Source organism: Hyperoodon ampullatus, assembly GCF_949752795.1.
Source record: "Hyperoodon ampullatus genome assembly, chromosome: 1".
NCBI classification, from domain to species: Eukaryota; Metazoa; Chordata; class Mammalia; order Artiodactyla; family Ziphiidae; genus Hyperoodon; species Hyperoodon ampullatus.
Genome location: NC_136914.1, coordinates 81,516,168 through 81,541,696, shown reverse-complemented (window position 1 = coordinate 81,541,696; position 25,529 = coordinate 81,516,168).

The window sequence follows — 25,529 nt, the reverse complement described above, 5'->3', positions numbered from 1 at the left end:
GGGGGGGTCCTGGGCCTCAGAGCTCCAATCACGCCCTCCATGATGGGGGTGGTTGCAGCTGAGTCTCTGCTGCAGTTACAGAGGTGTGGGGAATGGGGAGGCCAGAGGATTTTCTGACACTTTTCATTACATTCCTCAGCACAGAGATTATGGGCCCATGGAGACATCCTGTCAGGACTATTTAACTTCCTTTTGGGACACTAAGGGGCAGGTTTCCTCAGTGCTCAATATTCAAGGAAAGAAAGCAGGTAGGTTTTTTTTTTGGCTGCATTGGGTCTTCGTTGCTGCACGCGGGCTTTCTCTAGTTGCGGCGAGCAGGGGCTACTCTTCATTGCGGTGGCTTCTCTTGTTGCAGAGCATGGGCTCTAGGCTCACGACTGCAGTAGTTGTGGCACGTGGGCTCTAGAACACAGGCTCAGTAGTTGTGGCGCACGGGCTTAGTTGCTCCACGGCATGTGGTATCTTCCTGGACCAGGGCTCGAACACTTGTCCCCTGCATTGGCAGGTGGATTCTTAACCACTGCGCCACCAGGGAAGCCCAGCAGGTAGGATTTTTCAAGCCTAGAAGAACTTTTCACAAGGAAGTTGCGAAGTTGTAAGTAAATCCTCCTCCCTTAACTTATGAAGGTTGCCAAGAGCTCGGGTACTGTGCTAAAAACAATGCACAATGGCCTTACTCTGTTACTCCCTTCTGCTTCCCATGGGAAGCAGAAAAAGTCCTCTGAGGTTGTGTCACGGGGTCTCTATGTCCAGGAGACTTTCCCAGGGTCTCCTGTAACTAAGATGCCTGAACTGGAGGTCTTTTGGGTTCTGACAATGATGCTTCAGTGACCTGAATCAGTTGCTTCTCACACATGATCCCCAAATTAACATTTCATGTCTGAAGAAGCCCATGTAGAATAATAGAATGTTGGAGCAGAAAGAGTTCTTGGGGAACAATTTGGATCTCGTTGTATACATGAGGGAACAGAGACAGAAAATTTCCAAGCCCCTCTTCGAGACACACAGCTGGTCACGGGCAGAGCCAGGATTCTTGTGCCTGGTCTCCTGATTTTCTAATCCAGTGTTCAATCTCCAGCTCCACTCAGCCCATTTCTACACATTTCTATAGAAGGTGACCTCTGGGAAACTGTTTCCATTTGACAGCGGCTGGGTCTTGATGAAAAACAAATATTAACCATTTCTGGTATTGATAACATTAGCTGATGCTTAAAATAATTTAATTTGTTTGTGCATGCTCTTCTGCTGCCTGAGAACTGTTTCACACATGGATGCCCCATTTTTCCTTGGAAACCTTCCCAACTTCCCCAGACACCTTGTCAGCAATTCTACCACTTCTCTTGTATCCAGCCCAGGATAAAAGAAAGTTCTAAAACTTTCTTTTAAATATTTACTAAAATTGATCCCCATGTAAATATCACCCAGGTCAACTATGATCATCCATGCCCATCTTGTTTCGTGTACCCACTTCTCTCTCCTGTATATTTTGAGGAAGATTCCAGACATCATATAATTTCAACTGTACATGTTTTAGTGTATGTCTCTAGAAGATAAGGACACATTAAAAATAACCACAAAATCATTATCTCACCTAAAAATTTTAAAGTTAAAGTGAATTCCTTAATACAACTAAATATCCATTTAGTGTTCAAATTTTCAACCATCTAGTGTCTTAATTTTTTTTAATAGTTTGCTTGAATCAGGAGCCGAATAATCTTGCTATTGGTTAATAAGTCTTGTAGATCTCCTTTAATCTATAGGTTCTGACTAAATTTCCTTGTAATTTATTTGTTGAAGAAACTGGATTGTTTGTCCCATAGGGTTTCCCAACAGTCTGGATTTTACCGATTGTGTTTCTGTGGTGTCTGCTAACATGTTCCTCTGTCTCTTGTATTGCTTGTAAGTTCATCACATTATAATTTTCTCTTCATAGTCTCACGCTCACTAGTCTCCTTGAGGACAGGAATGGTATTTTGTTTATCTTTGCCTACACAGAGCCTAGCACTGTACGTGCCCAGTAAATGGGTGAAGAAATGACTGAGGCCAGGAGGCTGTTTATTCTTCCCTCATGAAGGAAAAGGGAAGGGTCTAGAGTCAGGACTGGATCTTGGCTCTACCCTTTGTTCTCTGGGGGTCCTGGGCAAGTCACTTAACCTCTCTTGGCCTCAGTCTCCTTATTTCTAAAATGGAAGCAATCACAGTGTCCAGCTCATAGGGGTGATGTGGGGCTTACATGAGGAACTACATGTAAAATGCTTAGCCTAGTGTCTGGCATGAAGTAAGCACTCAATAAACATTAGCTGTTATCATGAAAATTTTACTAGCTTGACAATCTGCATTAGTCAGGATAGCCTAGGCTAAACTGAAGTAATAAATTAATCCCTAAATCTCAGGACTTAGTGAAACAAAGCTTTTTGTTTCTTGCTGATGCTCATGTTCAGGGTGAGTCAGGGGATGCTCTACCCCACATAGTCACTGAGGGATCAGAATGTCTCCATCCTGTGGCTCCTCCATCCCAAGAAGTGGCCTCCACAGTCACCATGGAATAGTGTGGGAGTCACTCGTGGCTCTTAAATGCTTCTGCCTGGGAGTGGTATGTATCACTCCTACTCATATTTTATTAGCTAGAACTCATCATATGTACCCACTGAACTGCCAGAGTACTGGGAAGTGTAGACTATCTACACTTTCCCAGAAAGGAGAAGAAAGTTGGATAGGGAGGAATGCTCATGGGCACTACCACACATTCAGTGTTATGTGTGATTAAATGTTGGGATGGTTGCAAATATCAATGATTCTGATGTATTTCTAACAAGCAAGGAGTGATTCTTAGCTATTCCTCAGTTGAAATTTAGAACCACCACGTGCTAAAACAGTCTGTTCTTCTCCATACAGTAGTTTTCTTCGTAATAGTAATCAGATTACATCCCTTTCCTGTTTTCAATCCTCCCATAGCTTCATAATGTACTTAGAATTAAAACTGTATCTTTTACCAGGGGCTTCAAAGTTCTACGTAATCTATCCCCCTGCCTTGATTTCCTGCCACTTTTCTCACTCACTTCAATCAGCCATACGTGTCAAACAACAGCTGACCTGGAGCCTATGCCTGCACTGCTTTCCCCCAGATACCCCAATGACAAATATCCACATTTCATTCGGGTTTCTGCTCAATTATCACCTCATTAGAAACTCTCTTCTGTAAAGTGCTGGTAAATGTTTAACAACTAGCTTTCCGGGATAAAAAGCCCTGGTTTGTAGTATCTGCCAATTTCTGTGGTGTAATTACGCTCACCATGGCTGTTTCCAAGCTACCAACATGATGTCACTGAACAAAGAGTTGAGAGGAGATGCGGAGTTGCACATCATTATGTAATGTTTCCAATGCACAGATAGAATAGACGTAAATAACTTAAAGAGCATAGATAGTAGTAACAAGTAGTAAAGTGAATAGAAAATGGTGAGTTTGGAGTATTTATTACGTTCTTTTAATTATAATGTATTTACTTGGAAGTTTATAAAATTTAAATTTTAACAATGGCTGTGTTTAACATCTGGCTAGCAAAATTCCTAAAAATTTGCTAGTCAGCTCTGATGAACCAGTATAAGCTGTCAAAGACATACCTTTCTTCTCCTAAAATGAGATCTGCACCCCCTCTCATCTTACTTTATTATTCTTCAAAGTGTTTATCACTACCTGCCATGATATTATAAATTTGATTTTTAACAGTGTCTGTCGACCGTGTTATAATGTAAATTCTTTTTTTCCGACTGAGTCCCCAGCACCTAGAACATCATAAAAGATGTTCAGTGTTTGTTGAAGAATAAATCACTGGGTCTCCCTACACTTATGAAGAAAAAGGAAAGATGGGTATAGTAATATTATAAGATACAGATATAGCACCTATACAAACTTTTTCTCTAAAACAAACTAACATTTCTGAATTTAACCAAGAAAAGTGAACTGCTTGCCACTGTTCTCTAGCACCCCGATTTCAAGGCTGATGAGAAAACAAGCAGGCGTGTGTCAATAGACTTTATCAGTATACTCATTACTGGCCATAAACCCAAAGTACACCAACAGCAAACATTTCTGCAGACCAGATGGAGTTTGTCTTTCTCAGTGAAAAAATGCAAATATCTCTTATATATGCCTATTTTCATTAAATAAATTCCTGAAATTGGCTAGTTTCCTCCCATGACTCATTTTAATAATCCTTTGCACTTGAACTCCCACTAGGCCTTCTGATCATTAAACATTTAACGCCAGGGCTGGTTAGTGTTCCCTAAGTGAGGAAGCCCAGCTTCCTCTTTCCACTTCTCTTTTTCCTCTTCATGGTGCCCAGTTGTCTAGCACATCTTGCACACCCCTGACTTGTCACAACCAGATCTCCGGGGACAGTCATTATTCTCATTAGATGGTTGGTGACTAGTTCAGCATCACTGTGTCCTTCTGCCTCAGGTGTTTGGATAGTTGACCAGGCACTAATGAGCTGGTGAACTTAGGAAAGCACCGTCATCGAAGTGCTATGTGCCTTGGTTTCTGCCTCAGTCGGAGAAGGAGACACCTGACCACATCATCAGAGTGTGTGAGGATAAATCCTCCTAAGAGATTCTTGTTTGAAAACGTCATTCTCCTCTAAACTGTTACTATACTCATTCCGCTTAGGACCAAGCCTTATACTAAAAACTGCATCTCTTGGAAGTGTTGAATTTAAGAGACTCAGGAGGGAGGGAAAGTTTTTTTTCTCCTGAGCATCCTGTAATTCCTGATGTTTCTGAAACACCACTGTTTTGGCAACTGAATTATTCAGTCTTTTTAAGTCAGAACCCAGAGGATCCACAGTTTCTGTTTGGGTAGCCACTAGGTAAGTTACTGTGCTCCAGAGGAAGCTGCCGATACACTGCATTTTTCTTTTTCATCAAGATTATTTTTATCTACTGCCTTCTCACCTCAGTCATTTCTAATTCTCCCTGACTTAATATGGAATTTAGTTTGTACTTCTTGAAGCAAACAATATTAGAAAGGAGACCAAGAGGATATTGCTAAAAGAAGTACTTTCTTGGGGCTTCCCTGGTGGTGCAGTGGTTAAGAATCCGCCTGCCAATGCAGGGTACAGGGGTTCGAGCCCTGGTCTGGGAAGATTCCACATGCCGCGGAGCAACTAAGCCAGTGCACCACAACTACTGAGCCTGCGTGCCACAGCTACAGAGCCCACGTGCCACAACCACTGCAGCCGTGTGCCTAGAGCCTGTGCTCTGTAACAAGAGAAGCCACCGCAATGAGAAGCCTGCTCACCTCAACGAAGAGTAGCCCTCGCTAACCTTTCTCTGCAACTAGAGAAAGCCCCTGCACAGCAACGAAAACCCAACACAGCCAAAAATAAATAAAATAAAATAAATTAATTTTTTTAAAAAGTACTTGCCCCCAGTAAAATTATATTGCAGAGATAACACATAAATCATAGTTTAAGGTGGACAATCCAGCCTTAAATTCCTTAAAGTACTATTGTGTTTAACTCCAGAACAAAAAAGATTTTAAATTTGTAAACTTTCCCATTCTAATCACTGTTCAGTTTTGATCTAATCCCATTTTCTTTCTTCAGTGATTTTAGCCCCCCTCCTTTTCTACCTGTAGAGATTAGATTATCGTTTTCGATGACTCATGCCTCCCCTTCCTTATAGGAAGATCATACATCCACTCTTTACTTTGCAACCTGCAGGGACTTCCTGTTTGAGGAATAATCAATGTGGGGTGTGGCCATGTGACCTGCTTTGTGAGGAGTTGAGACATAGGTAGCATTTGAACAAAAATTTGAATAGGCACCGTATCTTTCAGACAGCTCTCTATCCCTCTGCCACTGAACAGATGTCCCAAGTGGTGCTGCTCCTTCGGTTTGCATCTGGGGATGAGAAGCCACAAGCAGCGAGTTGCAGAACCTGTCCTATCACCTGCCACGTGATGTGGTCAAGACAGAAATATTTGCAAACCACTGGGATTTGAGGGGTCATTTGCTACTGCAGCAAAGCTGACTAATCCACCCTGGAGTGGATTTACCTGCTTTGAGGATGGTTGGGATAAAAGAATGTTTGGATTTTAAAAGTTAGCCCTTCTAATTTTTCCCATACCATATGATGATAAAAGTATTCAGAGAAAGTTCCCTAATCAATTTGACATTTCCCCCAAGTCACCAGCTTGATGAGGGACAGTCAGGGTTTTTAGCCTCCTCTTACTGGTAAACAAAACAAAACAAAACCAAACAAAACCACAATGTTTCTCAACAAACTCCAGGCACTATGTACCCTGAATAATTGAAACATTTTGACTATTAAAATTTTCATGTTTTGCTTTTCAAATGCCCTCAGACTAGCAGAAAGATAAAAATACTTCTGCAAAAAGCACAAAGGAAAAAAATTTCCACAGTTCTTGAATACTGGTAATTATCACATTCTGAAAAACATTGTGTCATAGTCTGACTTGACGAAATCATTAAAATGTGGCTTGACAACTATAATTTTCCCTAGACAGGCTCCTTTTCAAATTAAAGGCTAGATAATTATATAGCTGGACATCTAAATAATTAAAGGTTTTCAGTGAATGTTATCATTTCTGTATATCAAATGTCCCATTGCTTGGTTTTATGTCTTAATGTTCATTTACATTTCTGTGTATGTATGTATGTGTGTATTAGTTTTTGACTTTAGTAATGGAGAAAAAATTTCCATGCTCCATAAAATTACCTTTTAAAATGTTGCTGTTTTTCACAAGAAGTGCTAAAGAAGTGAAAATTGATGAAATATGTCTAATACACGGAAGGCTAGATGCTGGGGATGTTATAATGAAAAAGAAAAATAAAATAAAGAAGGCTCAGAAAGGTAACTAAACAACTTCAGAGCACAGACTCAACCTGACAGATAAACATTAAAACATTAGTTTTGTTAATGGTAAGACCTAGATTGAGGCTTTGCACCAAGAATAGCAGGTTGGCCACATACTTTTCTTTCACCCCTTCTAAAACCACAGTAAGGTAGAAATAAAGGGACACTTTAGGAGGATATAAATCTACCAGGACAAAGAGAATCAAGAGGGGTGGGAAACAGCAACACATGTCGGATGCTGGAAAGCAGGTAGAAGAATATGGCTGATATAGCAGCCTGGAGGGACAGGAGTCCTAAACCAGTGTAGAAAGCCAGGAATAATCCAGTTCATGCGCAGAACCCTAAAGACTTGGGAATTGGTAGACCCAGATAATTCTATAGGTAAAAATAAACATGGGGCTAAAACCAGAGAAGATTGGCTGAAAATCTGTTTAAGAAGAAGTTAGGGGCTTCCCTGGTGGCACAGTGGTTGAGGGTCTGCCTGCCAATGCAGGGGACACGGGTTCGTGCCCCAGTCTGGGAGGATCCCACATGCCGCAGAGCAGCTGGGGCCGTGAGCCATGGCCGCTGTGCCTGTGCGTCCGGAGCCTGTGCTCTGCAACGGGAGAGACCACAATGGTGAGAGGCCCATGTACCGCAAAAAAAAAAAAAAAAAAAAAAAAAAGAAGAAGTAGTTAGATCTCTACACTTCTTGCCCTCCATGCCAATGACAGTTGCCCCTTTGCCACATATACTAGCAGAGGGCTGAAGGTTTATTTTCTGGTGTTTAAAGTCTCTTGACTGAGGAACCCAGATACGGCTTAAGATCAAGATACCAATGTGAAGGTAGGATGAACAGTAAAAAGTTACTTACTGGACAGCCTCATGTAAATCAATGAAATTAGAACATTTCCTCATACCATATACAAAAATAAACTCAAAATGGTTTAAAGACATAAACATAAGACATGACACCATAAAACTCCTAGAAGAGAACATAGGCAAAACATCCTCTGACATAAATTGTAGCAATATTTTCTTAGATCAGTCTCCCAAGGAAAAAGAAATAAAAGCAAAACTAAACAAATGGAACCTAGTCAAACTTAAAAGCTTTTGCACAGCAAAGGAAACCAGCAACAAAATGAAAAGACAACCTACAGACTGGGAGAAAATATTTGCAAACAATGAGACCGACAAGTGGTTAATTTCCAAAATATACAAACAGTTCATGTAACTCAGTGTCAAAAAACAAAAAACCCAATCAATAAATAGGCAGAAGACCTAAATAGACATTGCTCGAAAGAAGACTTACAGATGAGCAACAGGCACATGACAGGATGCTCAACATTACTAATTATTAGAGAAATGCAAATCAAAACTACAATGAGGTATCACCTCACACTGGTCAGAATGGCCATCACCAAAAAGTCTACAAATAATAAATGCTGGAGAGGGTGTGGAGAAAAGTGAACACTACTACACTGTTGGTGGGAATGTAAATTGGTGCAGCCACTATGCAAAACAGTATGGAGGTTCCTTAAACAACTAAAAATAGAGCTACCATATGATCCAGCAATCCCACGCCTGGCCATATATCTAGAAAAGACTAAAATTCTAATTCTGTTACCAAAAATTGGGGTCTGGCTGCTCACCGCTCTAAAGCCAATAAAGAGGCAAGGTTGGTGGAAAGGAAAGTTTGCTTTAATTCAGAGGCCGGCAATCGTGGGGGAGGGTGGACTCATGTCCAAAGGCCAGCTCCCCACCACTGACAATCAGTGGGCAAGAGCTTTTATAGGCAGAGGGAAGGGGCTACATGCAGAAACAGTATAGTCAACAGTATAGTCCAACATGGATGGACCTAGACAATATCATGCTAAATGAAGTCAGACAGAGAAAGACATATATATATTATATGATATCACCTATATGTGGAATCTAAAAAAATTACACAAATGAATTTATTTACAAAACAGAAACAGACTCACAGCCATAGAAAACAAACTTATGGTTACCAAAGTGGAAAGAGGAGGGGGAGGAATAAATTAGGAGTATGGGATTAACAGATGCACTCTACTATATATAAAATAGATAAACAACAAGAATTTACTGTATAGCACAGGGAACTATATTCAGTATCTTTGCTGTACACATGAAAGTAACACACTGTTGTAAATCAACTATACCTCAACTTAAAAAATTATTTACTGAATATTGATATTGACCCAGGCATCTTGCCAATCTGTCTTTCCAGAATGGTGAGAGTCTTATTGGAGAATACAACCAGCCCAAGAAGAAATAATAAGAGCTAGTGATATTGAGAGTTTCCCCCAATGAAATCGGTAGCTAAGTGGCATTATGATGAAGCTCATGCAGCACATAGAATGTCCAGTTAGTTATTTGTGCCCTACTCTTAAATATAAGAAGTCAGCCCAGAATCACCAGATTTTGAGCAATCCTCCAATATGAAAGACAAAGGCCAAAATAAACAAGAAAAAGTAAAAAACAAAACAAAAAGACTATACAAAACAGAGATTAATATCTTGATAAAAATAAGGAAAAATGCATTTATGAAGTAATAACAGGATTATTAAGAAAAAGAGATTTACAGACCAGAAAATATGGAAATTAAAAACATAATAGGAGAAAAAATATCCTAAAGTATGGTTGGAAGAAAAACTTAAGAAAATTTCCCAAAAAGTAGAAAAAAAACCAACAGAAGGAAAAAACATTAAGTGAGAAATTAAAGAGTATTTTAGTGATTCCAGGAAAGGAGAGAAAAGAAAATGGAGGGAAAGAAATCATTGAAGAAATAATTTAAGAAAATTTTCCAGACATGAATTTCCAAATTGAAAGGGCCCACTGAGTTCCTAATAAAATACATCTGAAAAGACCCACATTTCACATCATAGTGAAATTTTAGCATGTTCTCTCCAAATGAGGGTGTGAATCCATTTAGAAGAAGACATGGGATCCAAGAAGCAGGTGACCCATAAGAGAAAGATGAAAGTTATCTCTAGGATGACACCGAGGGAGCCATCTGAATGCCCTCTGTGCAGCTGGCCCAGGTATTAATCCATCCAGACCAGAGCAAGTCAGAAGGCACCAGGAGAGACGGCTTCAAAAAGTTGAAAGTGATAAAATTTCTGATGTATTGTAGTGAAAGGAGACTTACTCAACTGGAGGAAAAGTTGGGAATAAATTAGTGACAAATTCTTAGAAATGTAAGCAAATTTAAAGAAAGGTAATTATAAGCTCTAGGAAAATAAATTGTACAGGAAAAAAATTAATACTACATAAATTGGCTGTCAACAGGGTGTACGTTCTACGTGGCCATAAATGGAAACTCTAAATATTGATCTCACCAAACTTACAACATATTGGGAGGGTGGGATATTGAGAGGAATGTGTGTGTGTGTGTGTGTGTGTGTGTGTGTGTGTGTGTGTCTGCCTGTGGGTTAAAAAAATGTAAAACCATCATCTTCTATGGTGAGAAATCAATAACTTATGTTTAAAAGTAAAAAAAAATCAAGGTGTATCTATATAAGCATGTTATTTGGAACTATAGAGGGAAAGACAAAACCAGTTAAAAGAGTTAAATGAAGTTGCATTATTGTGAAACAGTGGTGGTTACAGAGGCTGCTGTTTTTTGGGTTTTTTTTTTGCGGTACGCAGGCCTCTCACTGCTGTGGCCTCTCCCGTTGTGGAGCACAGGCTCCGGACGCGCAGGCTCAGCGGCCATGGCTCACGGGCCCAGCCGCTCTGCGGCATGTGGGATTTTCCCGGACCGGGGCATGAACCCGTGTCCCCTGCATCGACAGGCGGACTCTCAACCACTGCGCCACCAGGGAAGCCCGAGGCTGCTGTGTTTCATAACGAGCTTTGTAGAATTATGTAACTCTTTAAACTATAGACATGTATAACTTTGATAGATATAAAATAAATTAAACAAAAAAAATCTGTATGGAAAAAGAGGCTTTGAGGTGAAGCCAAACAGCTGAGCATAAATTGGGCTGACCCGGTTTCTTTTCGAGGACTGAGCTCTGGGGCACCCCAATCTTCAGGGACACCTGAGAAGGCACAGCCAGAACTGTTGCAGGAGACCCAGGGCATGGGAGGTCCTCGAGGCCAGTGAGGCAAGTGTTTCAAGGAGGAATGGTCAGCTTTCTCAAATGCTGCTGAGAAGAAAGCTCAGAAATGATCACTGGAATAAAGATTACACAAATGCCAGGTATTTGCTTGAGATTTCCAGCCTGCAGAAAGAAGCCATTAACCTCCTAGTTTAGTGATTCCCAAATCAAAATTACCTGGAGCCCTTAAAACAAAGCTCTGTCATTCACATACATAGACCTTCACACACATGCACACACACACCGGCTCAAAACTGAGCTAGAGTTAGATCATTGGGTTTTATGGGGCGGGACCTGGAATTTGCATCTCAAGACATTGAAGTTCTGATTCTGATGGTCAGCAAGAGTTGGGGAATGCTAGGCTGGCTAGACTTTATCCAAAACAGGAGCTGATAGCTGGACATTGTCCACGCCTACGATTCCTGCCCCTTCTCAAACTTCACATATTTTGTCCTCAACAATAATTCACATATTGAAGCTTGCATTCATATTGGCTTCATATCTAGCAAGGTTTTGAGCATTGTTTTAATATATTCATTTTGCCTTAAAGGAAGTAAATGGACTATGCCTCGATTGTGATTTTTCTACTAGAGTTTCACATTATTACAAGTAATGTCTATTCTTATGTGTTATCCCACTTGTCATTCAGACACTGAAGACTGTTTCTTCTTAATAACAGCATTAGATGGGTATTGAGACAAGCAAGCAAAACTTCTCTTTCAATGGCTTTTGAAAAGAACAACTTAGCGAACAATAAAATTTCTGATTCAGTTATTAATCCTGCAGCCATCTTTTAATCCATAATGACTTCCTGAAACAGTAAAAATAAGTAATAATTTTTCTTGCATTAATGGTTATTTATTTCTGTTAGGCAACCTGGTAATACTACTCTCTTCTCTGAAAGTAAAAATAACTATTTAAAAACAGCTTCTTTTTATTGTGGTAAAATATATACAACATTATTTTCCACCTTAATGATTTTCAAGTGCACAGTTCTGTGGTGTTAAGTACATTCACATTGTTGGGCTACCAGTACACCATCTCCAGAACTAAAACAGCTCTTTTTAAATGGCTGAAGATAGTTTTACATGCTTAATATCTACTAAAATATTAAGTGTTGGCCAAGCTAATAAAATTAATATAAATATTAAGAGAATGTTAATAAAATAACTTATGAGTATCTTGAAATATCACATTTTCTTCTTTTTTCTACTGTATTCGTTTTCTATTGCTGGATAACAAATTACCTGAGTTGAGCAGCTAAAAACAACACATATTTTACATTCTTTTTATCATAATAAGTCTTTGAAATCTGATGGGTCTAGTACACTGACATTACATCTCAATTCGGACTAGCCTCATTCCAAGTGCTCAGCGACCACCTGTTAACATCCTTGCTACATGAAGACACACCTCAGAAGCAGAAGGCTGCAGGATTAAACCCAGGAGCATGTGGCAGTTATGTCAATTGCATGCAGTTCACATTGTCCCATCCTGGCTTTGTAGGAGGCCCATGAATGGTCTTAACCAGATGAACTCCCTCTAGGTGGAGGAGCTGGGAACTCCAGGGCATGGTCTTGGTCATGGTCCTCCCACCATGGGAGGATGTGGTCTAGATTTATTTTAGAAAATATCAATGGTCCAAGACCTTGTCTACTGACAAGCTTAAACCTGGGGAAGGTTATATAAGGTGCAGACGAAATTAGTATTGTTGGCTTATCACAATTGTAGCAAAAGTGTTGCAAATTACCACCACAACTTACATGTACCCACAAAGGTAGATTTTGTAGTTCTATAGTCCCTCTTAGGTATATAAGATTGAGCTGGAGTCTGTAAAATTTTTCTGTAAAGGGCCAGATAGTAAATACTTGGGGTTTTGTGGGCCAGAAGATCTTTGGCACAGCTCCTCAGCTTTGCTGCTGTGCTTGGAAAGCAGCCATAGGCAACATGGAACTGAACGGGTGTGTTTATGTTCCAATAACACTTTATTTGTAGACACTGAAATTTGAATTTCATATAATATTCTCATGTGACAGATATTCTTTTTCTTTTCTTCAACCATTTCAGATATACAAATCATTCCCAGTGGGCCATACAAAAACAAGCAGCAGATTGCCCTAGAGGAACTGTTGCACACCAGCAGTGTAACTTTTAATTGCAACAAAATAAAAAGTCTAATGCCAAAGCATAGACAATAAGCAATAGTTTGTGATATACTCATAGGGTGGAACACTGCACAGCACAGAAGATGCATGAGCTACAGTTACATGTATCAGTGTGAATGGGTTCCAAACACTTAATATTGATCAAAAAAGCGAGTCACAGAATTCATACAGTATGAATTCATAACAGTTATATTAAAGGTTAAAAAAAAGCAGAATTAAACAGTACGGAGGTGATAAAACTATAAAGGCAAGGAAATTATAAACATGTAATCCAAGAAAATGTTTCCCTTAGGAATGAGAAGAGATGGAGATACATTGGGAGAAGCATAAAGGGGCTTCCAAGTTACTGGAATTTTCCCATTTCCTAAATTTCCAGGCTGGGCATGTAGGAGTGCCTTTTCTTCTCATGCTTTAAGGTGTATATACAAATAATATACACCTATAAATGTATATTTTACTAATTTTTAAAAAGGATCGTTACTGAAAATTTGAAGTTGGTATAGTGCTTTATTTCACAGATTTGTTTATATATTAGGGATTTAGCAAATGAATCTTAGTTTTATAGGAAAGGGCGCCCTCTTCAGGCAATATGTTCAAAGTTGTTAAAGATTTTGAATAGAAAATATGGACTTAAAAAAAAAATAACCAGAAACTCATAGAATCACAGGACTAAGAGGCACTTTGCGAGGTGTTTTATGTCTAATCTTAACCAGTACAAAGTATTTTATTTTTGGAAGTCTCCAGGGAAGCATTTTTGCTATTTTAATTGAATAATATGACTTATCTTAGTTAAAAAAAATTCTGTTTCTTTCCTAATTTCTATTTATTACCAATATATAAAATCCCTTTGACTCCTTCCTTGGAAGGTTTAAGGTACTACTACAGAAATGCTTATCGTGGGATGCCTCCCTTGGCCTGTGTTAACACCTATAGGTGGGAAATGCTGAGTTTCTTGTCATTGGCAATAACTTACATATTCTTGCAAGTATTTCAGAATTCTATTTCTATTCAAAGCGAAAAACTCTATCCAGATCTAAGATCTTGTGGTTTACACAAATATTCAACATAAGCCTTCATTTAATGCCTGCTGATGCAGGGGACACGGGTTCGTGCCCCGGTCCGAGAAGATCCCACATGCCGCGGAGCGGCTGGGCCCGTGAGCCATGGCCGCTGAGCCTGCGCGTCCGGAGCCTGTGCTCCACAACGGGAGAGGCCACAGCAGTGAGAGGCCCGCGTACCGCAAAACAAACAAACAAACAAACAAAACCCAATCTATTAAATAAAAAAATCCTTGGAAAAATGAAATGCCAAATTTAATCCAGCTGTGGAGGAGAAATACATTTTTGAATCTTGAGTAGTGTAGGCAAGACCAGAGATGCAATGTGTATGATCAAATCTGTGAGGTCAAACTAAAATTTGTGTACACACAATGTATCAAAATAAATATTGAAAGAAACTAGTAGAATAGAGGAAACAAATGTAAAGATGACATCTGGTAAAAGCTTTACTATTCAAATATAGCAAGCATATGACTATAATTAAAAGTCAACAGGTAGAATTCCTTTAGTAGCCATTAAAGCTCATCCAGTACAAGAGATAGTGCATTGTCTCATGGAAAGAGTCTATGGGCCAACAGAAAGAAGGAATATAAAATAAGGTAGCAAAAATTATTAAAAATTATAATGCCCAATGGAGTCAGGGTTACATGGTCATCATGGGAAAACAGAATGTGCTTTCTCACTGCAGAAGGGACATTTTTCTGGAGAATAATTTTCCAATATATAGCAAGCTCTATAAAAACTTCATACCCTTTAACCCACTAACTCTATTTTGGAAGTATACCCTAAGGAAATAAACTAAAAGGAAACAACATCAGTTGTAGAAGCACAAATATAGCTGCTCCATTTATACTACAAAATAAAAAAAATAGAAAGGGAAAGAGTTTATTCCAACAAAAAAATATTGATACATACACACATATACATATATGTGTGTATGTATATATGTGTATGTGTGTGTGTATATAAACACACACAATACACACACATTGACATATTCTCTGGGCAGAAAATGTTTATGTGGTCTGTGTAAATACTTGGAATTTTTTTGAAAATAATCTTAAGGTAAAAAAGAGAAGCACAAGATAGTAATTATGTACTGATTGCAGCTGTAACCATTTATGAAATGATTGTTTGTTCAGCTGAGTTTACATCTCATGGCCCCTCTTTCCTCTGTGCAGCAGATGACTGAATTGTTTGTTGAAAGTACTTGGGAATGAGGAGGGCAAGAGATGATGGAGGGCAAACTTGGGAAGAATCTCTAAGAACTGAAGTAGCTGCTTTGGGGAATGAGATCAGGAGCCAAGTGTTCTTAGAAAGACTATGGCTGAGGTTACAGATCATGAATTTGTTCCAGTCTAAATAGTGATTTTTTTTTTTTCTTCTGGCACTAATACAAAGTCAGAATGTAGGAGAAAAAAAAAGGGGGGATTGAATCAGTAAACTAATGTTAGAATTTGTGGAGAGGTGAAAAGAATGACAAAGGAACAAGTGAGTTGACGTACGGTAAATATATCAGTCCTTTGGTTGAATGTAATGGAAATGAACGGTTAACTTCAGTAAATAATGAATAGCTCATAGATCAAAGGGAAGGTTAGTTTAAACAAGTTTAAAACAACAGATGAGAACCACAGGAGATCAGACAGCCAACACAGAAATGAATGACCAGGATACCCCGCTAGAGTGGCTGCCACTGTTGCCAAGGGACCCCACTCCCAGTGGGGCTCCTCCCCCTGCTTCTACACCTGCCATACATAGACTCTGCAGCCATGAAAACATACTAAACTATCCATTTGTCCCTAGCGGTCAAGAGTTGAGGTCTCAGGCAGGAGCATCCGATTGGCTAACCCTTGGTCATGTGTCCAACCTCTACTTCCAGGAAGATGGGATAAGTATCTGGCTCCTTCTCCCAGCTTCCAAACTGGGAATGAGTCTTTACCTCCCAGAAGGAATCTTTACCTTAGGGATTCCTCCCAATTGGAAATGCGGGTTTAGACACTGAATAGGAAAACAAACAACAAACCCTACTATTCACTGTAGTAAGAGAGAGTGGTTGAGTGTTGGACCATTGGTTCTGGGATTATAGGAGAAGTTGTGGGAAAAGATTAGTTGAAAAATTTGGGGAAAAGAGAGGGATAATGGTACTGGAGGTTTTGATGCATCTTTAAATGTCAAGAATGAGAATGCTGGAAAGATAGGAGAGTGTCAGAGAGTAGAACATTAGAGTTGAAGATTTCAAAGGTGGAGCACAAGAGATTTCTAGGCATGGATACAGTTGTAGTTATGCATCAGAGACAACCAGGAGAAAATATGGAATGACAGGAATGGGAAAGAGGTACTATTCTATGTCTTAGACCTACCCCGGCCCATAGCGGAGAGCCTGGCACTTAATAAATACATGAATGAATGTTGAATGGGTTCTTTCCTTCCATAGAGTTTTCTATATTTCTGATTTATAAAAAAGGCAGAAAGTTATATTTAATACTTGCCCTGATAATAACTTAATCTGATTTTCTGCATGACTTTGAGGTATGACACAACAGAGCCATCAGAACTAAAAAACCCAGCCTTATTGGCAGTTTGCTTTAACTAGGTCTTCATATTCCCTTATTTGTATAGATAAAGATAAACAAATTTAGTACATCTCTCTGCTATTAGGTTTAAAGGGTAAGTTGGAGGGAGTTAGATGTTATTGTTGATCACTTGCCTGTTTGCCGTTAGATTCATTCTCTGCCCTCTCCCTGCTCTGCTTTGTATTGTAGGGGCCTACATTTCTCAGGCTCGTTTGTTGACTGGTTTCTTGATAAGTTCAGCTAAAGGGAGGCAAGAAAGGAAGGTTTGAGGTAAGGAGGAGGAGAGAAGCCAGAACATTTCTCTCTGCATGGTGGGTATCCCTCCTTCCTTCTTTTCCTCCCACCTTACCTCCCTCCATGTCTCTCTCTCTCCATCTCTCTCACTCTCTGTCCCTGGTGGAGTCTCCAGCGACAGTTGTGTCTCTGCCTCCTGCCCATCAGCCCCACTCTCCTCCGGCCTTGTCCCACTGGAAAGCCCCAGCTTCAGTGCTCTGATAACACCATCTCTTCCTATTGACCTCCTCCTCCTGAGGATGGTGGCAACTTCCTATACCTCTAATCTCTGGGTAGTCTCACTGCCCCCTATTTGGCTTCTCAAATCCTTTTATAAACTCATTGTATTAAACTCTCATTGTTTGAAGGACCTAATGTGTTTTCTGTTCTCCTGACAGGATCCTGACGGATTCAACATTCATAGCGAAAACTAAATATTGTGGAATTCCCTTGATCTTCAGCTGAATTCTAAAGTCATCTGATTCAGACAGAGCTTCCTGTTACCTAAGAACACTTCTATTCAGATGGGTAGTTATGATCTGAAGCAAAGTGTGCCTAGCCATCCATCAAATCCTTTCTCTTGGGCTTGCCTGGTGGCGCAGTTGAGAGTCCGCCTGCAGATGCAGGGGACACGGGTTCGTGCCCCGGTCTGGGAAGATCCCACATGCTGCGGAGCGGCTGGGCCCGTGAGCCATGGCCGCTGAGCCTGCGCGTCGAGAGCCTGTGCTCCGCAACGGGAGAGGCCACAGCAGTGAGAAGCCCGCGTACCGCAAAAAAAAACCCAAAAAACCAAAAACAAAATAAAACCGCTTTCCTTGCTCTACGTGTATCTCACATAACCTTAGATGCATCAATATAAGTTATACAAAGTACCATTTTTATTTATTTATTTATTTATTTTTTTGCGGTACGCGGGCCTCTCACTGCTGTGGCCTCTCCCATTGTGGAGCACAGGCTCCGGACGCGCAGGCTCAGCGGCCATGGCTCACGGGCCCAGCCACTCCGCGGCATGTGGGATCCTCCCGGACCGGGGCACGAACCCGTGTCCCCTGCATCGGCAGGTGGACTCCCATCCACTGCGCCACGAGGGAAGCCCAAAGTACCATTTTTAGATAAATGGAACTTCATTATAGAGTCAGTCACATGGCCATGGAACTTTCTTCCCAGTGTTATCATTAGGTTTTGCCACTGCAGTTGCTGGAAAAAAATGTGGCTGCTTCCATCTTCCTAGGGAAACTTCAGTGTGCAATTGCAAGGGTAAATAGGAATAGGACTTTATAAACCACAGCCTCATCGGACCTCCTCAGGTATGACTGATGACTCCTTCCTGTGACCGTACCTTTGACTTCACTGTACATTCCTCCTTCACTGTACATTTGACTCTATGACATTTACTTGCTTTCCCCTCTGCATCAGCATACAGGAAATAAATGAAAGAAAGTTGAATGAAGGGCCAAGCAGAACCAAGAGGGGGGTAATAAAGCACTCCCAGGCTACAAGTGTGGGAGCCACTCTTGGCCCTGGGCCTGAGGGACCAATGAGAAGGAATGGCTACTGGAACCTGGCTTGACCTGTGGCTCTGGGAGATGGCTGCTTCTCTGTGGCAGTGGCCATAGGGAATGCAGCCATCAGCCTCAGCAGGGCAGGGAGGGAGCCAATAACAAGCTTTATCATTGTCTCCTCTAGTCCTTTACCTCCATCGACTGATCCCAATCTGAAGCTGGAGGGCAAGGGAGCCTAGTCACTGCTGTCCATAAAAGTCAGCCTCCAGGGGCACTGGGCAAGGTGGAGAAAGGTGGAGTGTGGATCGAGAGGGCGGAGGAGAATATCCAGTATGCTGCCTCCATGGAACTGTGAGCTTCTTATGAGTAGTGGATTCTTTGTCTTGTTGTTTTTGTATCCTCCATTCTTTGCAAAGGACCCTTAATGGATATTAGATGAACAAATGAATATGGAAAACAAAGATGCTTGCATTTAAATTTGAAGAAATTTTAACATTTAAATATTGTTCCTCTATCCTTAATTTGCCCTGGGGATGAAGAAACTCTCTCCTGGAAATGAGAGCTCTAACTAAACCAGGGCAATCAGTGCTTCCTGAGCCCACGGCATCCCAGTCCTTGACATCCATCCTTCATCGTGCATAGGCAATTGCTCTTCTCCCCTCAGGTCACTCCTGGCCTGTGGCCGCTGTGTCCTCCAGGGTAGGTCAGCCTTCCCAGGCTGCAGTGCTGTTTCTGAAGCCCTTTACAAAGTCAAAGGGCTTCCATCAATGCCCAGTTGCCTGTGACTTCTCATCCTAGATTTCCCTGACCTTTTCCATGCTAGCTCTTGTGCTCACTAAAATCTGCATTTTAACATTCAGGTTGATATTCTTCCTTTTACTGAAGGTCCAGCACTGTCAATTGCTCATTTTGTCAGCCAGTGGTTAAAAACTGTTAGCCAGTAATGGCAACAGAGAAGGCACATCAGAGGAGGGGTACTTATTTTAGAACATCTCAACTCAGGTCAGGACAATGGCTTTCACTGGTTGCAATAGGGGTGGGCTGTAGGGTCTGTTACATTTTCCTTAATGGTGTACTGTTCCATATGATGCTTTTTTCATTTTTGGCTCAGAAAAATATTGTAAAGAGAAATAGTGTGTAATAAATCAACACTACTCCAGGGCTGCAGTAAATAGGATATGCATTTACTGGCAAAGAGAAATTTTTAAGAAAGTTACAAAAACTTTTAAAAATAATAGACATAGCTTTGTTATGAAAAGTCATAGGAATGAAGTTTCTGTATGTTGTAAATCAATTTACTTTGGGACAAGTCTTTTGTCCGAGGATCGAGGATGTGTCTAAAAGGAAAGCAGACCATAGGTATATGGAAAACCTGTTTCCTGTCATTTTTCTGGTTGGTTTCATTGCTTTATTTGCTCTGAAGACTGTTAGAAGGAAAATATTAGAAACAGAAATTTAGTCAGAAGGGTATCACCTATTACCTCCAGATATGTGCAGCTTTAGTATTCACATAAATAGAGTTTTTAAAGCCTTAATTTTTAACAGCCATCACTAATCATTAAGCTCATTCAAATTTTCTACATTGAGCATGTCACTGAAGGCCTCAGATCAAGTTTCTTTTTGGTCACGACTCAGTCATGTGAACTTTGGCCAACTTCCCTTTGACTTTTATTGTAGGAAAGATTTTCTCAGGGAGACAAGACATTTTTCCTTCAGTTCATGATGGCCAAATTAAGAGTCTGAAGACATAAAATGGTACGTCCTTGTAGTCTTAAACATATCTGTTCATGATCTATATTTTATTCATGAATTCACTGTTTATTGGATGGCTTTTTGTTTAGGCCCTATACTTGGTCCTCTAGGGATTTAATGAAAAGTGAGGCATGGTCCCTGCCCCAAAAGAGCTTCTCTAGTTGGAGAGAAAATAAATGTTTAATTTAATAACTAGGCAGATGGAAATGTGAGAGTCATCACAAGATATATTTAATTAAGCACCATTTGAGTGGAAGAGAGAATATACATCTAGAGTTCTGAAAAGAGAGAGCTGATTGAAGACAATTCAGAGAAATTTCTAAAAAGAAAAAGGAGATGAGATTGGTGGAATCTGAAATAACAAGAGTTGGTGGAGGAAATGAGGTGAGCAAAGGTTCCCAGAGATTTGTTATTTACCCCCTTGAACTTGATTTCTCTGTCAAACATGGAATCAGTAAATGTGTAAACCCCGATGAAACAGTTTAATTGTAGCAGCACGGTGCTGGGCTCTCTGACTGTGGTGGGCCAGAGAGTCGTGTGCACCAATGAGCATGTCTGTAATCTTTCCTAGGAAAATGCTCAGACTGTGATGGAGGAAAAAAAAAAACTGGAAAAATGACTCCACTTTAGAAAGGGTGTTAAGGGAATTTTCTGGCGGTCCAGTGGTTAGCACTCAGTGCTTTCACTGCTAAGGGATTGCTTCCCTTCAAGACTAAAAAAAAAAAACTAGTACAAAAGAAGGTAAGTGAGAAAAACAATATTGGCAAGTGATTCTAGATATCCAGTTACTGTCAATGGGTTATAAAAATATATTTATTATATTAGGATACAATAGGTGTAACCAAAGGCACTGACAACCAATGGCAAAGCAAATAAATTAAAAATATATCAGTACAGGGTCTTTCTGGTGGTGCAGTGGTTAAGAATCCGCCTGCCAATGCAGGGGACATGGGCTCGAGCCCTGGTCCGGGAAGATCCCACATGCCGTGGAGCAACTAAGCCCGTGCACCACAACTACTGAGCCTGTGCTCCTGAATCCGCGAGCCACAACTACTGAAGCCCGTGCACTTAGAGCCCATGCTCTGCAACAAGATAAGCCTGCGCACCACAAGGAAGAGTAGCCCCGCTCCCCGCAACTAGAGAAAGCCCACATGCAGCAACAAAGACCCAATGCAGCCAAAAATAAATAAATAATTAATTTTAAAAAAAAAGATATCGGTACATCTAAGAATAAAACACAACTCTAAGAAGGTTCAAAGTTCACACTTTCCCTCCTTATTTTTACTGGTCTTTGAATTTGATTGGGGTTTCCAGCACTATTGACATTTTGGGCAGGATAATTCTTTGATGTTTGGGGCTCTCCTGCGCATTGTTGAATGCTTATCGGCATCTTTATCCTCCATTTGCTGGATGCCAGTAGCATCCTCCCCCCTGTCACCTGCCAGCTGTGACAACCAAGAATGTCAGTGGTAATTGCCAGATGTCCCCTGGGGGTCCAAAATCACTCCCATTGAGAACCATTGGTTTAGACAAATGAACGAATTTTTTTTTTTTTTGGTACGCGGGCCTCTCACTGTTGTGGCCTTTCCTGTTGCGGAGCACAGGCTCTGGACGCGCAGGCTCAGTGGCCATGGCTCACGGGCCTAGCTGCTCCGTGGCATGTGGGATCTTCCTGGACCGGGGCATGAGCCCGTGTCCCCTGCATCGGCAGGCGGACTCAACCACTGCACCATCAAGGAAGCCTGAACGAATTTTTTTTAAAAAAGTAAGTCCTGCATAGGTTTAACAAAGGACCACATATGTGGGAATAGGTTGTGATGTAGCACAGAGAAAGGGGGAAAAAAGACATTTGGCAACATTTTTGTAAGGAAGTACACTTTCATTTATTCCCCTTAGTCTCAATTATTTCTGGTAGAACACACACAAAATAATATTTCTGAAAAAGCCACCAGCTATCTTGAGCTCTCCAAGCCCAGGCTTGGGCAGCTGACCTCTGCTGGCTGAGTGCAGGACCTTTCTGAGCCCCGTCTGGTGCAGACTCTCATGTTTTTATCTGGTGAGCATTCTGTGACTGATCAAGCTCAGGGCAGGGTCTTGAGTGAAACTGATGGAGGCAGATGGCCTTTCCCCGGAATTTAGAATGTCAAAGTGGATGTACTAGATATGGGGAGCATACTCAGTTGACCAAGTCCCACAGAAATGACCTTCCCTGTCTGGAGAGAGCAAGCTGAATTGCTCAGCCTTTGCTGGGCAGTGCTCTCCAGGCAGATGGAGCCAACACTGGGATCGAGTCTCATTGCTATGCAGAATTACCTCATCAATACTGGCAATGTTCTCAATCTCTAGGGCTGTAAGTGTTGGTATCCTTTTAAGAAATGCATTATCTTTTATGTATGAAAGTAGAGGATAGTTTTATCTGAACATCTGGAGCAGAATTCCTTTTAGGGAGAGAGCTGACTTTATTAGAAAAAAATATTTGGTGAATACTTGGAATGGAGGAAGAGAAGTCTAAGTTATATTTTTATGAGACAGGTTATTATGGTTACAAGTACTTCGTGGGAAACAAAGGGATAGAGAAGAGAGAAAAGAGAAGAGAGAAAGAGAGAGGATGAGGGCAGGAGGTGGTGTAATCTTTACCTGCCCTAGGACTCCCAGAATATCACACCAAAATCTTCTTTATCTGTTAGGGGCATAGTAGGCTGCAAGTAATAGAATACCAGACACCTGGTGGCTAAAATAAATGGGAGTTTATTTAAGATCAGAGATACGTAGCTGTTGGCATGGATTCAGCTTATCAGTGTTGCCATCAAAGACCTAGTTATTTTCTTTTATTTATTTATGGCTGCATTGGGTCTTCATTGCTGCATGCAGGCTTTCTCTAGTTGTGGCGAGCGGGGGCTACTCTTCATTGCAGTGCGCAGGCTTCTCATTGCAGTGGTTTCTCTTGTTGTGGAGCACGGGCTGTAGGCAGGCGGGCTTCGGTAGTTGTGGCTTGCGGGCTCAGTCGTTGTGGCTCGCAGGCTCTAGAGCACAGGATCAGTAGTTGTGGTGCACAGGCTTAGTTGCTCTGCAGGATGTGGGATCTTCCTGGACCAGGGCTCGAATCCATGTCCCCTGCATTGGCAGGCAGATTCTTAACCACTGTGCCACCAGGGAAGTCCCAAGGACCTAGTTACTTTCTATATTTCCACTTTGCCATTCTTATTCTGTTGGCTTTTGTGCTCATGCTTGCCACATTATGGTCTCAGGGAGCTGCCATGGACTCACATTTTAAATATATATTCAAAGCAGGAAGAAAGGAAAAAAGGGAAAGACTACTAATCATGGGCATGTTCTTTTTTAAAGAAAGTAAAATCTTTCACAGAAACACCCCCAGCAAGTTTCTACTTAACGTCATATGCCCTCCCTAAACTCAAGGGGTGAAAGGAAATAATTAACTTTTATATCCTCTTTAACAGAGGCAGGCAAGGGAGAAGGCCTATGCTGGGTCAGCCAACCTATACGATCTGCTACATCTACTGTACTCATGAATGTTGGCTGTGTGCGAGTTTGTTTGGGAAATGAAAGAGGGTGATGAGTTTCATATTGGAAATTGATCTGGTGTAAGCAGAAGAGTTCATGGGAAAGTCGGAGGGCATAAAGCTGAGGAGGCTGGAAGGATGCAGCCCTCCAGAATGAGCAGAAATGGTGGTGAGAGCTTTGGGCCTCCACAGGCTGTGGATTTGAGGGGTGGAGCAATCACAACCATTGGATCTCATGGCCGATGTCTGGGTTATATTAACCTCTACTTAATCCCCAATTCCTATTAATTATTCTTCTCTACGGTCATCAAATTTGCCATTTTCACACATTCCATTCTTCTTTAACTTTACTGCTAATGTCTTCCATGCCATTCCATCACTGCCTTGTTTCTCTGCCTTCAGTTTTCCTCCATCTAGTTCAGCCTCATGTAGCCTGTTTGTGTCTAGCTGTTGCCCTGTATATACCTAGAAACTGCAAAATTGCTTTCAGGGAGAAATAGCATAATAAATAAATGACTAAAAAATGGAATGTGTTGGATGGTGGTAAGAAATTAACAACAGAGTTATTCGTCCTAATGCTGGGATTAAGGTGTCTCCACTTTTGCCCCTGAGAGTTCACTCCCCCAACACAGAGGGCCTGTGCCTCAGTTCTTCAGTTCCTGCCAGAGCAGCGTAGAGTCCCTTTGGATTCCCGGGTACAAAGATGTCCCACATTAAAAAATCTGTGGTGCAAATTGTTTGTAAAGTTCAAATACATAAGTTACATCTCTCCGTAACCAACAACCGAAATAAAATTGTATTAAAACAAACTTTGAACAATAACCATAAATAGAACGTTTTAGAATACCATTTGATTATTTTGGGAAAATGCCTAAAATATCTTGCTAAATGGAGAAAGTGGACTCCAAAACAGCACTATATGATCTGAGTTTTTTTCACATCCAGAGAGTGAAAGGAAGTGGGGTGACATGGCATCATATGTGCATCTTTGGCACTAAGTTTAGAATTTAATCTCCAGTAAGGTGTGGCTCCATTATCCATTATTTAATCCACACAATAAACTAACCTATTAATATGTATCAAAGTTACAGTTGCTTAATATTAAAACACAACAGATTCGATACCCCCAGCAAGCTGAGCGACTTTAGAATTGTCCACCCCCCTCCCTAGGTTATTTTTAAGGTATTGCTTTTGCTTTTTCTTTCAGTCTAGCTGAGGAGTTCTCAAACTTTAGTATGCATAGCAGCACTTAACCAGGTTGTGAACATTAAACCATGTATACTGTACCTTATGAGTAATTTGAAGACAGTTCAGGCATAGTTTGCAAGCTTTTCCCCCCTTATTAGCTGACTTTAGAATTAAACCTTGAAGCACTTACTACTTTACCTTATTTACATTTAAAAAATATTCAAATATATATAATGTATGTGAGAAAGTTGATAGCATTTATTTTTGAAAGTGGGATTATGAAAAAAACTTTATTCTCATCTATATTGTCTAATTTTTTTACCGTGAAGCCATAGTACTTTTCTAATCAGAAAAAAGTTACTTAAAAATAATCAAATGATAAAAGTTCATTGACAGTGCTCATTTGACTTTTTTTCCTTCCAAGCACTTCTTGGCAGCTTGAAGGTAGAGCCTGTTACAAAAGCTGCCAGGCAGATTCTAGAAGCTAACCCCACCCTGGGGTCAGGTCAGCTTTA